Source organism: Lepus europaeus, chromosome X, assembly GCF_033115175.1.
Source record: "Lepus europaeus isolate LE1 chromosome X, mLepTim1.pri, whole genome shotgun sequence".
In the NCBI taxonomy this organism is placed as follows: domain Eukaryota; kingdom Metazoa; phylum Chordata; class Mammalia; order Lagomorpha; family Leporidae; genus Lepus; species Lepus europaeus.
The window spans coordinates 79,244,561-79,262,339 of record NC_084850.1 but is presented as its reverse complement, the minus strand read 5'-3'; positions in this window follow the sequence as shown (position 1 = coordinate 79,262,339).

Genomic DNA, 17,779 nt, shown 5'->3' with positions numbered 1-17,779 from the left:
CCTAGATCCAATAAAAAAGATCTTGTGTGATGACAATGTCACTGAAATAGGGTCAATGTGAGAGAAGTCTGAATGCTTAGCTTACATGTTCAAGTTTGGACAATGCCTGTAGTTCTAATGTATGGAATCGAAGACATCAATACCTTGTATATAAAGTTAATATATCGGGGCTGGTACTGTGGTGCAGAGGCTTATGCCACGTCAGCTGCAATGCTGGCATCGCACATAGGCACTGGTTGGAGTCCTGGCTGCTTGGCTTCCAATCTATTTCCTGGCTGATGCTCCTGAGAAGGCAGCAAAGGGTGGCCCAAGCACCTGCATGGGAGACCCGGATGAAGCTCCTGGCTCCTGGCTTTGGCCTGGCACAGCCCTTGCTGATGCGGCAATTGGGGAGCGAACCTGTGGATAGATCTCTGTCTCTCTCTCGGTCTCTTCTCTCTCTGGCTTTCAAATAAATAAATAAATAAATATTTAAAAAAATAAAGTTAGTATACCATCACTGTGCAAAATTTACACTAACTATATCACAAGGCACAGAAATCTGGGTATAGCGAGTGACCACCATGGAAACTGATTGTGTGGTTGTTTCAACTGTGTTCTTTTAATCTATTAATGTTCTCAGTAATCAAATGAATAAGGAAGCCACATTTCTTTATAGAGAATGAGCCTTTGAACAATCAGATTTTATTTCTCAGATGTCTTCTAAATCTTCTTATCCTCTTTTGTGTATGACAATGTTCCTTGTGCCTAGCCCAATGCCAGTCACATAGTAGTTGCTTAAGAATTACTTGTTGTGCCAGTGCTGTGGTGCAGCGAGTTAAAGACATGGCCTGCAGTCCCTGCATCTCATATAGGTAATGGTTCGAATCCTGGTTGCTCCACTTCCAACCCTGCTAATGCACCTTGGAAAGCAGCGGAGCATGAACCAAGTGTTTGGACCCCTGCACCTGCATGGGAGACCTGGATGAAGCTCCTGGCTCCTGGCTCCTGGCTTAGGCTTGGTCCAGTCCTGGTTGTTGCACCCATTTGGGGAGTGAACCAGCAGATGGAAAATCTCTCACTCTTGCTGTTTTTCCTTTTCTCTCTTTGTAACTCTGCCTTTCAAATAACTAACTAACTACATCTATTTTTTTAAAAAAAATCACTTCCTGAATGAATGAAAATACTGGCTATCTTCTGATTTCAGGAGAAAATACAAATTAGCTGATTTCTGGTTAAACCTGATTGGCAGCATCTGGTAATGATCATGAACAGTTTTCCTGTCCAAATTATTTACAAAAATCATTCTTAAAGGCACTATACTCTGTTATTTGAAAACGTTCCAAATATTTTGAACACAACCAACGATGTCTAAGATTGTTTTAGTACAGTCCCCATATCCATTATCTAGCTTTGGCTTTATGGAGTAACAAACACTTAATTGAAATAGTGTGAAAGAAACTACTGAGTTAACTATTTTCTTCATTGTGACTCCCTGCTTATTTTTTCCTCTATTTTTCTTGCCATAAATGTGAGAATCTATATATTTTGTCAATTACTGAATATTCATTAGATATTGTCATTTGTAGATAATTTACTTAGCTTCAAGATAATTGTACACAAACATACCTAATACACATATTAGAGATTAATAATGTACCTAACTTTGCAGAAAATGTATTTATTGGAAAAAATTGGTGTCCATTAGCATAAAATAATATTTTCAAAATTGTAAACTTGGTAAATGAAAATGTGTTTCAATAACTATAAAATCTGTTTGTATTTTCTAGCATATATCCAGGCTCACTACCCAATTTATGGTCTGAAACTTGTAATAATGGCAGAGCATTAAATAAAAACAAAATTGTGGTACTAGAAATCTTAAGATAATGATTATAAATGTGTTCTTTTTTCTTTATGGCACTTCCGAGATGGAGTTACATGGACTCAAAATTTGGGGGGAGAATTTTAATGTCTTTATATGCTACTTAAGTCTAGTGTATGAATAACAGTTAACATAGATTCAAGTCTAGTGTATGAATAACAGTTAACATAGTTTCTTAAGATACACTAATGTAGTCAAATGAAGCAAAGGGAATGTAATTACTTGGTGATAGTGAGAAGGATAGCTAATTCCTATATGATTCCCTTTACATAGTTTATGAAATTTTTACCCGTAGAAGTAAGGAGGACAAGTTATTTTGCTTAGCTAAGATTTCCATGTAGCAGAAGTTAACTCTCTGAGTGCCAGAGTTTTATTTAACTGATTTATATTTGTAAGTTTCCTAAAATATGATTCACATTTTTCCTACCTCATTAAGCATATTATGCTGTCTTCAAATCTTTTATTAATGACTCAGAATACTCAGAATCATCTTTTCAGACCTGAGAAATAGTTTTGATTTCAGTCTAAGAGGTATAATGATTTCAACAATGCTCTAGGACTTCTTTTTTCTTTTCTCTGCAGAAAGACTCTTATCTGAAATTTCATTTTAATATCTTATCTCTCTGTTCAGAGGTACAGCAAATGTTTCAAACAGTGTAATTTGATTATATTTATACATAATTAATGGATTGAATGCTAAAACAAAATGTTTTCTCATTCTGCATAAATCATCTCCTTCCCTGTTACTATTTTTTAAAATTTTTTATTCAAATAATATACTGCTCAATTTTTGAGATAACATTTTAAATTTACATTATAGTCAAGGGCTGTTATCTCTTTTTGACTTGGTGCTGACTTAGTTCTTCATCCTTTACAGAACAGATCATGGACTTCATCAGTTCACATGCCATTCCCTTACTTGCATTATTTGCTATCAGAATATAAGGAAATTGCCATCGCTGTTTCAAAACTTTGTGAACTTGTGCCCTACTGGAGAGTATATCTCAAAAATGATGAAGTCGGGGCTGGTGCCATGGCTCACTTGGTTAATCCTCCGCCTGCGGCACTGGCATCCCATATGGGCTCCGGGTTCTAGTCCTGGTTCCTCCATTTCCAGTCCAGCTCTCTGCTGTGGCCCAGGAAGGCAGTGGAGGATGGCCCAAATGCTTGGGCATTGCACCTGCATGGGAGACCAGGAGAAGCACCTGGCTCCTGGCTTCGGATTGGCGTAGCTCTGGCCATGGCAGCCATTTTGGGAGTGAACCAATGGAAGGAAGACCTTTCTCTCTGTCTCTCCCTCTCACTGTCTAACTCTATCTGTCAAATAAAAAAAATGATGAAGTCTTCATCAGCCACCAGCAGTCTATTCTCAAAGTCTTCCATAATATTTTACTTTCAGTAGAACTGCAGGCAAAGAAATATCTTCTATGTTCAAATCAGAATGAAAGTCTTGTGTTATTCTTGTATAATGTAACTTTATTAAGAAATTCCCTTTGTTATAGCATATCATATTATGAAGAGTTCCTGGTTTTATAGGATCAGTGGTATAACATCTTGGAAACAGAGAAGTGGTGAAAAAAAGTCTATATTCCCCGGAGAATCAACTTTGACTTTTCAAACTGAATTCTACAACAATCCATAGCAATTGTTCTCAGTACACAGGCCTATCACTTGGAACTCCTAAAAAGTCCCATTCACAAAATCATGATATAGTACCTGTGGAATAGGATCTAAAATTTTGCATTTTTAATAAATACTCCAGATGATGTTGATACATGTGGTCCATAGGCAGCATACTAATAAATCATGTCTAGATCAACAATTTTCAACCTTGGCTGTACCTTAGAATCATCTAAGGAAATTTGAAAACTCCTAGTGTTTGAGCCCCTCCCCAGACCAATGAAATAGAATCTCTGGAGTTAAGGTACAGACTTGGTGTTTTAAAAGCTTTCCAGGTAATTTCAAAATGCACTTATGAATGAAGACTTAAAAGGTTTTTCTTTCTTTTTTTTAAGATTTATTTTATTTATTTGAAAGAGTCACAGAGAGAGATAGAGACAGAGAGAGAGAGATCTTCCATCTTCTGGTTTACTCCCCAGATGGCCGCAACGGCCGGAGCTCCACCAATCTGAAGCCAGGAGCCAGGAGCTTCTTCCAGGTCTCCTCTGCGGGTGCCAGGGCCCAAAGCCTTGGCCATCTTCTACTGCTATCCCAGGCCATAGCGGAGAGGTGGATCTGAAGAGGAGCAGCTGGGTCTTAAACCGGCGCCCATATGGGATGCTGGCACTTCAGGCCAGGGCGTTAATCTGCTGCACCACAGCGCTGACCCCAAAAGGTTTTTCTTCTGGATCTGGAGGACGTGAAAAATAATGGGACAAAAGTAGAACGAAAATGTTTCTGTCTGCCCATACTTTGTCATAGGCTCTATTAGTAAGAAGCAAATTGTGGCATTTTTGAAATCTCTGGGATGATTACATTTTCCAAATTTTCTTTCTTGAGAGCTTACAAAAATACATTGTAAAGATCTGTGCCCCAGATGATCTCAGCTGACTCAGAATGTTGCTATGCTGTACAGCTGCATAATACTCCTCTCCAATCTAGCTATCAGGATGTGCTTGGATCCCAGGACACACATCCTTCTTAGTACTGTAGGACTATTTAACTAATACATATATGTTCAGAATCTTGAACTAAACCTGTCACTAGAAAGGAGGACTATACAGAGACACTACTAACTTCTTTGCTCATATTGAATTAGCTATGGCACTGGTTCTCTTTCGGCTTTACATTTTGAGTTTACAACTGAGTTCCTCGTCTAGATCCTTGCTAAGCAGACTTTATTTTATATTCTAATGCTAAAAACTGGGTTTCTTTTTTATTCACTGCATGCTTGGGACTCTACTTAGATTATAGATTTAGTGCCTTTTTAAATCGGATGTTCAAAAGCATTCAAGCCCCCAACATGGACCAGGGAGCTTGCCTGTGATTTTTTTTCTGTTTGTTTGAAATGTTTCTTTTGATGTAAATTCATCTTTACAGAAAATTTGGAAGAATAGTACAAGGAACTTCCATATATCCTTTTTACACACATGCACCAGTTGTTTCTATGTTACTCATCTGTCTCTCTTCTATTTCTGTCTCTATCCTTATCTCACTTGCATTCATACTGATAACTTCAATTCCAACTCAGCAACACAGCATGTATTTTAGTGCTCTCTCCCTCTTTCTATATTTCTAAATCCTCCAGCAGTGAGAAACTTAGCTCCTATCATTCTCAACATATTTACTCATTTCTTGAAGCCTGGAATATACAGAAGGTAGTTTCAAAATTTCTCAACCATACCACTGCAAAAATTTTGCCTGAGTTTTACATTTATGTTTCAAGCCTCTAAAAGTGGGATCTTGGTTTAAGCAAAAACACCCCAATTTACTTTCCCTGAGTGCTTCCTGAGATTGGTATCTTTTTCCTAATTACAGTTTTCAGGTGCTAAATCCCACAATTTGCTAAGAAATTTACCTGAAGTTGAGGTTTCCTTCCTTGAATCTTTGCCTACTGTCTATTTTCAATAGCACTCTGAATCTCCTAGCACCCATATTGCAACTCATTTTTACTGGAGTCTGTCTGCATCTCTAACAAGTTTGTGTCATCTCTGACCCAGTTTACTTCCAACTAATCCCCAGTTTAGGGAAGTACATGGAAGAATTGCAAAAACATAGAATATTCTTTTATGCTTGAAAGTTATGTTGCATAGTGTGTGTATGTGTTTGCATGCGCACATGAGTGCACATGTATGCATGCACATGTATTTATGTGTGGGTGTGGACACATGTAAGCATGAGCATTTGTGTGTGGGCACACATCTGCATATCGAGGTGCTGTGGATGTGTGTGGAAGTGATTCACTGAGAGTCACAAAATAGAATTAGCAATGATTGCCAAAATTGTTCATTTTTCTCAGCATTGCATATATATAATATATTCAGGCAATTTTCAAAAGATTAGGTTTTTTCCCTTGGAAAAATTACATTCTTTTGCAGCATCATAAATTGCTGTCTTTTAAAAATATATCAACTATATGTAGGCTTCTAATGCTCCATCTCACTTTGAAATGTCAAAGTCATCCTTCTGAAAAGTCACACAATTAGGTCAAATATATTGCCTAATAAAAATCTTTCACCTTCTCAATGAGCACTGGGACAAAGATAAGAGGCCTTTAAGAACCACTCACACAGGATATAGCCTGGCTCTTCTAACTTGAACATGTAGAGTTTTTAATGATTTAAAATCTATTTTAAAAATCAACCACTGTTGTTTAGGGGAAGACATTGAGAAGAGACTATATAGCATTTAGGGTTTTGAAAATTAATTCAGACAGAGCAAGATGAAACTTAACTTTCCTAAGGTGCAGTATCTTCATCTGTAAAATGGGTATAACAATACCACTATGCTTGCAGAGTTACTGCATTAAATAATATATTGCAACAAAGCATTTAACGGTGTGTCATACACCTAAGAAATACTCCATGAATGTTAACTCTTCTTATGTCTAATACTCAGATCCATAATCTTTTACTGTGCTTCTGGTTCTTGGTTGCTTTTCCTTTCCCTTATAACCTTTTTACATTTCTGCCCCTGACCCTTCACTGAAGGAATTTTGCTTGGTGATTTCTATGCTGTGCCCCCTTTTTGCATGTTACTTGTGCACAACTTACTAGTTGAAGTTTATGACTTATTCTAATACAGCTCATTGTCTGCCTATAGAGATGTCAGGTTTTCAAAGGTATTGTATTGAAGCCATAGCATGCATTTGCTTCTCATATCTCAAGTGATATTGATGAGCTGCAGGGGACTCTCAACCATTGTCCTACCTTTGACTATGCTGCCAAGCAGGTCTTTATTTATCTTCTCATTTTTGGCTATCTTTTTGCTGATGTACTGTATTGTGCTTCTTTCACTCCCACCTCTCATTTGATTCAAGTTATCACCACTGTCTTCTCTATTTTCTTTCTTTAATTCTGCTTTTTTTCTTTTTTCATAAAATGTCTCAAGATCATAGTTTATATAATCACCAGCCAACAGAATATGTTTCAAAATGCATAGTGAGGGGTCGGTGCTGTGGCGCAGTGGGTTAATGCCCTGGCCTTAAACACCGGCATCCCATATGGCCGCTGGTTCGAGACACAGCTGTTCTACTTCCAATCCAGCTCTTTGTTATGGCCTGAGAAAGCAGTAGAAGATGGCCTAAATCCTTGGGTGCCTGCTCCCACTTGGGAGACCTGGAAGAAGCTCCTGGCTCCTGGGTTTGGATCGGCACAGCTCTAGCCATTGCGGCCAATTTGGGAGTGAACCAGTGAATGGAAGACCTCTCTCTCTCTCTCTCTCTCTCTCTCTCTCTCTCTCTCTCTTTCTCTCTTTCTCTCTCTCTCCCTCTCCTCTTTCTGTGTAACTCTGACTTTCAAATAAATAAATAAATAAATCTTTAAAAAATGCATAGTGGGCCAGTGCCGTGGTTCACTAGGCTAATATTCTGCCTGTGGCACTGGCACCCTGGGTTCTAGCCCCGGTTGGGGCGCCAGATTCTGTCTCAGTTGCTCCTCTTCCAGTCCAGCTCTCTGCTGTGGCCCGGGAGTGCAGTGGAGGACGGCCCAAGTCCTTGGGCCCTGCACCAGCATGGGAGACCAGGAGGAAGCACCTGGCTCCTGGCTTTGGATAGGCGCAACGCGGCGGCCATAGTGGCCTTTTGGGGGGGTGAACTAATGGAAGAAGACCTTTCTGTCTTTCCCTCACTGTCTAATTCTGCCTGTCAAAAAATGCATAATGAATAGGTCAAGCATAATATATAGCTGATATCTTTGGGTTTCTAGCTCTTCCTGTGTTTATCCACTCAGGATGGCTATTCAGAGGCTATTCGTTTGATGTTAAATATGCTTTTATTTGTTTAATTTTTTTAAGATTTATTTTTATTTACTTGAAAGTCAGAGTTACACAGAGAGAGAAGGAGATGCAGAGGGGGGGGGGGGGGTCCTTCCATCCGCTGGTTCACTCCCCAATTGGCCACAACAGCTGGAGCTGCACCGATCTGAAGCCAGGAGCCAGGAGCTTCTTCCAGGTCTCTCACAAGGGTGCAGGGACCCAAGGACTTGGGATATCTTCCACTGCGTTCCCAGGCCATAGCAGAGAGTTGGATCAGAAGTGAAGCAGGCGGGTCTTGAACAGGCGCCCTTATGGGATGCCGTCATTGCAGGTGGCAGCTTCACCTGCTATGCCACAGCGCCGGCCCCTGTTTATGTAACTTTTAAGTTATGATTTATTGCAGTAGATTGCAGCTCTTGGACAATTAAGGTTTGTGGAACTGAGGACTTCCACAATTTGAATCCAAAAATATTTCTTGTAGCACTAAAAAAAAAAGTCAGGAAGTATTCACTCTGGGCAGGCATCAGGAAGAGGCAATATAGAATTTAAAGGTGTGGTCTCTGAAATTGGACATAGCTGTTCTTAGGAAAGCACAGGTATCACCTTTTAAAATCTATCTTCTTTTCTGAAATTCTCTGTGTAAAGAATTTAGTCAGGTGGAGCTATAGGCCTCTGAAAACGCATAGGACCATACTAGCTTTACTTTCCTGTTCTTAAAAGCGTGTGGAAACTGAAGTTTCTGAGGTAGCGGCTTCATATTTCCTATAGGCATGAGTTTCTGCACCTCTTCTGTGCTGAGCCATCTGCCTGGGTTTGCACAGGGCAGTTGCATGTGCTTCAGGCATGTAGGGGAGCATGAGAACCTGCAAAGTGTTTCCTCTATGATTAGGATTCTGGTGATGATGTGATTAAGATGAAAAATATTCCTGTAAAAGCAGCATTTACTAAAAGTTGACTATGTCCCAGACATTCAGATGTACATGCACTTTTGCAAATCTTTGAATCACTATTACTATCCTAATTTTTCTAAGTGAGGTAACTGGAGCCCAGAGAGGCTAATTAACTTGTCCCAGATAAAAAGGTAGAAAATTGCAGAACAGAAATCAAATTCAGCACTGTCTTATTCTAAAATCCATGCTCTTACTCACACTAAGCTGCTTCTGTATGGACTTATGTGACTTTTGCACACTTTGACCTACCCTAGACTCAACATGTAGGGAAGTAATCATACTGGGTCTCATTTGTAGAAGGAAGGTTCCAGATGTCTAACTGTAAAAAAAAATATTATTCACCTGAATTCAGAACTAAAAGAATGGTGAATATAGTAGCCAGAAGACAAAGATTGAAACATCACATCTATAGCAATTTATATTACTTGAGGCAGTGCTTCAGTCTCTTCATATCTCCTCACTATCTTGGAAGTGCCTACCTGCAGGAAATCTGGGTTTCTAGTGTATATGAGTTGCTTACAGATGCTTGTTTGATGTAAGGAGGGAAGGTCAATGCTTAGAGATTCAGATTTTTCACTCTACTCTAATTTTAGACCAACGGTTATAGCCCATTTGCCAAGTGATTCACTGTATTATGATGCATAGAAGTAAGTGGTACATCAAGAGGCCTAGAGATTTAATCTTAAAAATATTGAGGGATAGGGGCTGGCATCGTGGCACAGCCAGTTACACCATTGCTTTGGATACCTATATCCCATATCAGAGTTCCGGTTTGACTCGCAGCTGCTGTGCTGCTGATCCAGCTCTCTGCCAATGTGCCTAGGAAGGCAGTGGTTGATGGTTCAGGTGAGCCCCTGCCACCCACATGGAGATCCAGATGGAGTTCCAGATTCCTGACTTCAGCTTGGCCCAGCCTCAGTTATTGAGACCATTTGGGAAGTGAACCAGCACTTTCTCTCTGTCTCTCCCTGTCTCTCTGTCGCTCTGCCTTTCAAGTAAATAAATAAGGAGTAAATGTTATCCCTAATATATCTTATGTTTGGAGATTTACCCCAGTGATTAGTGCATTAAAATAGTTGACTGGGGCTGTAGTCCATATGTAGCTTTGGAAAGAAAAATAAAAGCTACATGAAAGAAGCCAAAGAATTCCTTCTAGTTAGAAGTATAACACTTTTTGTGAATACATGGACATGGCTTTGAGGTCAATTTTCTTTTCAAATCAACAAAACTTAATAAGGTGCTTCTCAGCTAAATCCTTTACTTGTTTATATTTTGTAATAAATCCATTTTCCTTAGAGAGTCATATTGTAGAAGAGCAACCTTTTCTTCTTCCCAAAGCATATATGATTAGAACCATTGGGATATGGAGGATAGACAGGGAAAATAGCAGCAGAACAACTATATGAAGGTGTATGAAGCTCTTCTGTGTATTATTACAAAAGGGAATGAATTTCTCCATAAAAATACATGGAAATTGAACTCAGTGTGTTCCAATGAATTACAATTTTTACAAAATGGAAAAGACATGGTTATTTTCTCCATCTGTACGGTATTTTTTTAAAGGAATTGCATGACTTTGGCACTTGCATACTAAATCAGATGTTGACACCACAACATAAATAAGAAAAATGATGATATTAATTATAACCCAACAGTTACTGCATCAAGTACCATGTCAACAATTTTACCTATATGATTTCATTCAATACTCTCAACAATGTGATAACATATAAAATATTGTTTTTCCACTGTATATAGAAAGCTAAAGGTCAGAGATATTAAATAGCTTGTCTAAGGTTACTAGTCTTAAGTAAGTTCTCAGGTAAGTCAGTCAAGTCTTTCTCATTTCAAAGCCTGTACTCTATACCACTATCTTCTAAAATATATAAATATATGCAATTGTGATCTGTTAATGTTCTTTAAAAATCTGGCAGTTTTACCTGTAATTTGTTCATGTATTTATTCTAGAACTTTATCCATACTTATCTAAAACTTACATTACACCCTCACATAGTCAGTACAATCAGCAGCACAGCACATGCCTTCTTATGCCTATAATTCATGCACTGTCATGCTTATCTTATTTTTCTAAGACACTTTTTTTCAGATTTATTTATTTGAAAGGCAGAGACAGAGAGTGATGGAGTAAGAGATCTTTCGTCTGCTGGTTCATTTCCAAATGGCCACAATGGCCCAAGCACTAGGGCCATCTTCCACTGCTTTCCAAAACACATTAGCAGGGTGCTGGATTGGAAGTGGAGCAGCCAGGGACTCGAACCTGCACCCATATGGGATGCTGGTGCTGCAGGCAGTGGCTTAACCACTATGCCACAGCACCAATCTTCTAGGGCACTTTTAATTGTTCTAGTCTAATCTCTAGATTGGGCATGAAGGGGGACTATAAAATGCCATGAACAATTCTTTAAGAGATGTATTTCCTCTTATTCTTTCTATAAATTTAAATGAATTTAGACAAAGTGAAGTGAAAGCAAGTGATTTTGAACAGGAAAATCCTACACAGGTAATTTTGTGGGGTGGGAGCTGGAAGGCTAATGCAGGGAGTAGTCAGTCTGCCAATTCTGGTTTAGCAAATGAGGGAGGAGCACAGTGTGTGAGGACTTGGTGCCATGTTTTGTCAAGGGCACAGCCAGATGATTGGCTTTATCCCCAGGAGTTTCCCCAGGAGCAGACTGGCAGCTGCCACACATCCATAACACTCCTCAGTGTTGGCGTAGAGAAGCACCTCAGACAGTCCCAACAATTGGTGAATGTGGGGGACCAAGGTGGTTTTTGGCCACTGGGTGCTAGATTTCTGTGCCAGACCTATGGAGGGCAAATAGAACATCCAAGTGGACTGTGCCTTCCATTCTGTCTTCCCTCATACTGAAGCAAAACAGCACTATTTCTACTTCCCACTCCCTACCTTTACTTAATATAAACATTATCTATGGCTGGTACTAGTTATTTTCTTTTTAATACTGTAATTTCAAAATGAGATCTAAAATTTTAATGTTGAATGACATGTGAAGAGTAGTGTAGGCTAAAGTGATTTTCTATTAATACATAGACTATAATATTAAAGACTATTCTTTTGGTAGATTTTAATAGTTCTGTTACCATGGAACATTTATTCCTTTAATTTCATGTAAATTTAAATTTTATGATGTTTGCTTCTCCAAGATTATATAATCCTTTTTATTATTGAAAAGAATCACAATTATGCAAATGATTATATCCAAGGAGACAAGCAGCAATTAACTGTGAAAGACAGGCTGCTACTGTAAGAATTGTATTCACACTGAATGGAATTGAACTTTTCTTAAAATAAACCTTTAATAAGAAAATTCAGTTGGTACAGATTTTAAAGGCAAGCAGTTCGTTGAGACAAGTTTGTACTCTTGCCATAACAGTTTTGCATTTTAATATTTATAGTTTTCTTTTACTCTAGTATGCTTTTAGCTCCTGCCTTATAAAAAAAAAAAGACTACTTCAGCAAGTAAGAAATATGTATGGTAAAAAATCTCACTCAGGTTTATGTAACTTTAACTACTCACTCTCATTATTAATAAAACTGGGCAATAATAACCATTTTAACATTTTTTAAAAAACGTAAATGTGCTTCATTTTTATTTATAGCTTTTCTAAAAATTAAAACTAGTTTTCATTATGATTCTTCAACATGTATCGAGCCAGAATTTCCCTCGGGCCTACTCTTTGGTAGTAAATTGGGCACAGAGAGAAGGGCTTTTACTGCTTTAAGTGGTGAGGCTCCATTTACTGCATCTATTTTGCTGCTGTCACCATTCACTAGGATCCAAAAAGACTTTAGGGTAGCATACTGACTAAAAGCACAGATTATTTTAGAACCCAATAAATGTGTGTTCAAATCCCAATCCTTTCAGTTATTAATTACATGGCCCTGGGAAAATCACTTAACCTCTTGGAATCCCTATTTGCATAAATGTTTTTAATAATTCAACCTGCTTTATGAAAACTGAGTTAATCCAGGATTAGCACTATGTCAGGCACATAGTAAGTGCTCATTGTGAGAGCTATTACTATTATTGTGACTTTCCTTACTGAGTAATGTATATTCCTAATAAATGAGTCTAACCACATTCTATTTGCTTTCTTTGGTGAAAAGCAGAGATGGGATACAGAACCAAAGTATGCATTCATACTGAATTTCTTAGCTAATCCATTTGCTTATATCTGGATGGTGATTTCTCAGATTTCCAAGTGGAGGTGGGAGAAAGAAAAGGCACAATGAAGAAATCTGTTATTCATTGCATTGTCATGTAAATACGTAAATAAATAAAATGACCCAGCACACTTAAAGTGCATTTGAATTCTTACTGGGTCTGAGTACTTTAACTGGAAGGAATTGCTGAGGTAGGCATCTGTGGTGACCATTTGGCTTAGAGGCTTCATTTTAATTTGAGAGCTCTGAGGTTTTCATGGAATCCCAAGCTGAAAGGAACCACTTAGTTCAACCTCACTTATGAACCTGGGATCAGTGGGTATGGATTCTAATTTGAAACATCAAATATAAACAGGCATGATGACCATGGGATTTAAAAGGCAGCATCAACAATTGCAAGCCATCACCAATGCAGTCAATTCCCAATTATACATATTAATCCCAGTTAACCACCCTAGGTCTGGGGACAGAGTAAATAACAGATCACTATGGGGCCCTGCAACAGACTTTAGAATGAAGCACGGGCCGACGCTGTGGCATAGCCAGTAAAACCTCTGCCTGGAGTACCGGCATCCCTATAGGCGTCCTGGATACCCCACTTCTGATCCAGCTCTCTGGTATGACCTGGGAAAGCAGTAGAAGATGGCCCAAATCCTTGGACCCCTGCATCCGTGTGAGGGACCCGGAAGAAGCTCCTGGCTCCTGGCTTCGGATCTGCCCAGCTCCAGCCGTCGCAGCCATTTGAGGAGTGAACCAGCGGATGGAAGACCTCTCTCTCTCTCTCTCTCTCTCTCTCTCTCTCTCTCTCTCTCTGCCTCTGCCTCTCTGTAACTCCGCCTTTCAAATAAATAGATAAATCTTTAAAAAAAATGAAGTACATCAGGAGAAAAGTCACTGCATGTTGTGTCCTTTCTTATTCCTCATCTTTTATACCTTGCTGCTGGGTTCTAGTCATGGCTTTGTCACTAACTAAGGCTGTGCTATTGGGCAAGTCGCTCACATCCCCTATAAACTAAGGGGGTAAGACTTTTAAGGATTTTCCTATGCCGAAACTCCATGATTCCATTATAGATTATGAAGGAAAAGGGGAACAGGTGACTAGAAAGCAAAAGTATAGCTAGCACTCTGAGTCAGCTTCTAGGAGTATGATGGTGGGTGACTTCTCCCCAAAAGAAGGTTACTATCACTTGCCAACTGTGATCCATTGGGATAATGGTGGTAGTGTGTGTGAAAGAGAGAGACAGAGAGGTAGAAACAGGAAGAAATGCAAGTGTCAGTGAGAAGATGAGAGAGTATAAGCAAGTACACATATTGGAGGGAAAAATGAAACTGGGGAAATTCAAACTCAGAATCTTTGGAAATGTTTCCTCTTACACTTCGATTCCTTCTGGGTTCCTGTAGGGCTCGAACTTTAAAATTTAATTATTTCCCAAATTGTTAATAAATTATTAAATCAAACTAGATTGTCAAACCCAGTGAGCATCCCAAGACAACTGCCACAGAAAACTTTCTCCAGTCTGATCAAAGAGAAGCAGCAGAAGTACTCCAGGGCTTCTACCACTTAGCCACCAACAGTCCTAGCTCCATGCTTTTTAACCAGACCAATTCATTAATAGAGAAAACTGCTAATAACCCTGGATTAGCTACTTGAGAGACCATTTGTGCCTCTTATACTGAGGCAACTGAGAATTACTGGGTGGCTGCATCATTTTTATACAAGTCAGAGTAAGGAGCTGAGGGAATTAAATAGTTGCTCTTCCTCTTAATGTTTACTGATTACCCTTTGTCTCTCTCAAATCAGCAGTCTTGAAGTAACATACACTTTTTTTTAAAGAAAAAAAGATTTATTTTATTTATTTGAAAGACAGTTACAGAGAGAGGTAGACACACACACACACACACACACACTCTTCCAATCTCCTCAGATGGCTGCAATGGCTAAAGCAGGGCCAATTCAAAGCCAGGAGCCAGGAGCTTCTTCCGGGTCTCACACGTGGGTCCAGGAGTCCAAGGACTTGGGCCATCTTCTACTGCTTTCCCAGGCAATAGCAGAGAGCTGGATCAGAAGTGGAACAGCCAGGACTCAAACTGGTGTCCATATGGGATGCTGGCACTACAGAAGGCAGCTTTAACCTGCTGTACCAGAGCACCAGCACCAGTCCCACATACACTTTTTTTTAAAGATTTTATTTTATTTATTTGAAAGACAGAGTCACAGAGAGAGGTAGAGGCAGAGAGAGAGGTCTTCCATCCACTGGTTCACTCTCCTGATGGCCACAATGGCCAAAGCGGCACCGATCCAAAGCCAGGAGCCAGGAAATTCCTCCGGGTCTCCCACATGGGTGCAGGGGCCCAAGGACTTGGGCCATCTTCTACTGCTTTCCCAGGCCATAGGATCGGCTGGATCGGAAGAGGCACAGCAGGGACTAGAACTGGCGCCCATATGGGATGCTGGCGCTTCAGGCCAGGCATTAACCTGCTGCGCCACAGCGCCGGCCCCCATACAATTTCTGCCCCCCCCATACACTTTCAAAGTATTTCTTTTCATAGCTGTGGACTGGACTCATCAACTGCGATATGGCTATAAAAGATGGTGTGCTTGTAGGAATGCCTTAATACAGTATTCATTGTATTCATTACAATTAGTTATTATTAGATCTATCACTTGACTTTGCTGCTGCTTATATTTATTCATATCCAAGGATAATTATAGGAAGATTAAGTTTTGTTTAAAGTGACTCCAAACCCTCGTTAGTGTCAGGTCTCAGAAGCCCAAAATGTCAACACCACCCTCATCCCATGTTGTTGGAAGGCACCTTAGTATACTGGTAATCTGCTTTGAGTGTTTAAGCTTTGGAATCAGACAGACCTGGATTTAAATCCTATCTCAGTCACTAAACCCAGAACCTATTCTCTCCCCTGTAAAATAGGATAATAATATAAATCTCACAGTGAAGTATACAGTAAGATGTACAAATTCAATGAGATAATATACATAAAGAGCTTAATGGTGTTTTGGGCATAATAATGTTTTGGTTTTATCATTACCTTAACTTATCTATAGTGATTTCCAAAATAGGTTGTAAGCTTTTATAAGATATCAAATGATAGCTCCTACAAAAGAATTTTTATTTTATTTTCTTATTTACTTCTTAAATGTTTTTTTTTTCTGCCACCCACATGAGAGACCCAGATTGAGTTTCCAACTCAACTTCAGCCTGGCCCAGCCTGTGTTGTTGCTGGCATTTGGGGAAATGAACCAGCAGGTTGGAGATATCTGTCTGTCTTTCTATCTTTCTCTCTCTCTGTCTCTATGCCTTTCAAATAAAGTAATAATGATAATTTTAAAAATGTTTTTCTTGTAATCAAATTTTTAATTTTTTGAAAATTATAGATTCTCAGTTCCCCCAATGGTAAAATGCTGTTGGACTTTAAGTATTATTTATACAAATATTATTGTTAGATATGTAAATGTTCTCTAACTTTTAGATTAGTTCTTTATCCCCTTAACAGTCTTTCACATATCAAAAATTTTTAATTTTGATTAAGTCAAATTTATCATTATTTTCTTTTAGAGGTGCTGTTTTTGCCTACTCCTAGATTCTGACAATTTTTTCTTGTTTTTTTTTCCTAATTTTTTGTAGTTTTATATTTTAACACTGAAGTCTGTGATCTCTTTTGAGTTAATTTGTTTGTGTATAATTAATGTGAGATTTAGGGCAAGGTTCTTCTTTTTATGCTTTTGCCTAGTGGATGTCCAATTGTTGCAGGGATCTTTGTTGTCAATTAAATGGCCTTTGTCCTTTTTTCAAAAATCATTTAAGCATATTGCATAGGTTTATTTCTGAATCTTCTTTTTTGTTCGATAGATCTATGTTTCTATCTCACCACTGTTTTGAATACTATAGATGTGTAGTAGGCCCTGATAACCCACTTCAGCATATTTTATCAAGGTTGTTTTAGCTTTTGTAGAGACTGTACCTTTTTATATAAATCCCAGAAAAATACTGTCTATATCTACAAAGATCTTGTGTATGTCTTACTGAACTTTTGATAGGGACTGTATTAAAAATATATAGGTTAGAGGCTAGCGTTGTGACACAGCAATTTAATCCGCCACCCTTGACACCAGCATCCATGTGACCACTGGTTCAAGCCTTGGCTGCTTTGCTTTCAATCCAGCTCCCTGCAAATGCAAATGGGGAAGCAGTGGAGATGGCTCAAGTGTTTGGGCCCCTGCTACCATGTGGGAGACCCAGATGGAGTTCCTGGATTCTGGTTTCAGCCTGGCCTAACCCTGGCCATTGTGACCATCTGGAGAGTGAACTAGTGGAAGAAAGATCTCTGTCTCTCTTTCTCTCTCTTTCTGTCACTCTTTCAAATAAATAAATATTTCATATTGTGAAATATAATTTCATTATTATGAAATAAATATCTGAAGAAATAGAGAAGCATACTAAGTTCATGAATTGGAAGATTCAACATGGTTATTAATTCTCCTAAAATTGACATTATATATATATATATGCAGATTTACATTGAATTTCATACTTAATAACCATATCCCACTGGATATCAGATAAAGGAAAGGTCTAACACTCATAAACCTGAGAGCTTTAAGGACAGATTCACATGAGAAATACTAACGAGTTTAGAACATTCTACTTTGGAATTTCAGTTCTGCCATTTACAAACTACGTGAGCATTGTTAGGTAACTTAACCTAAGTCTCTTTGTCTTCTTCTGTAAAATGTAGATAATAATACTGTCTGTCTCATAAATTGTTGAGGATTAAATCAATCAGGCACACATAATCTCAATATATATTATGTACATACGTTAATGATTAGTC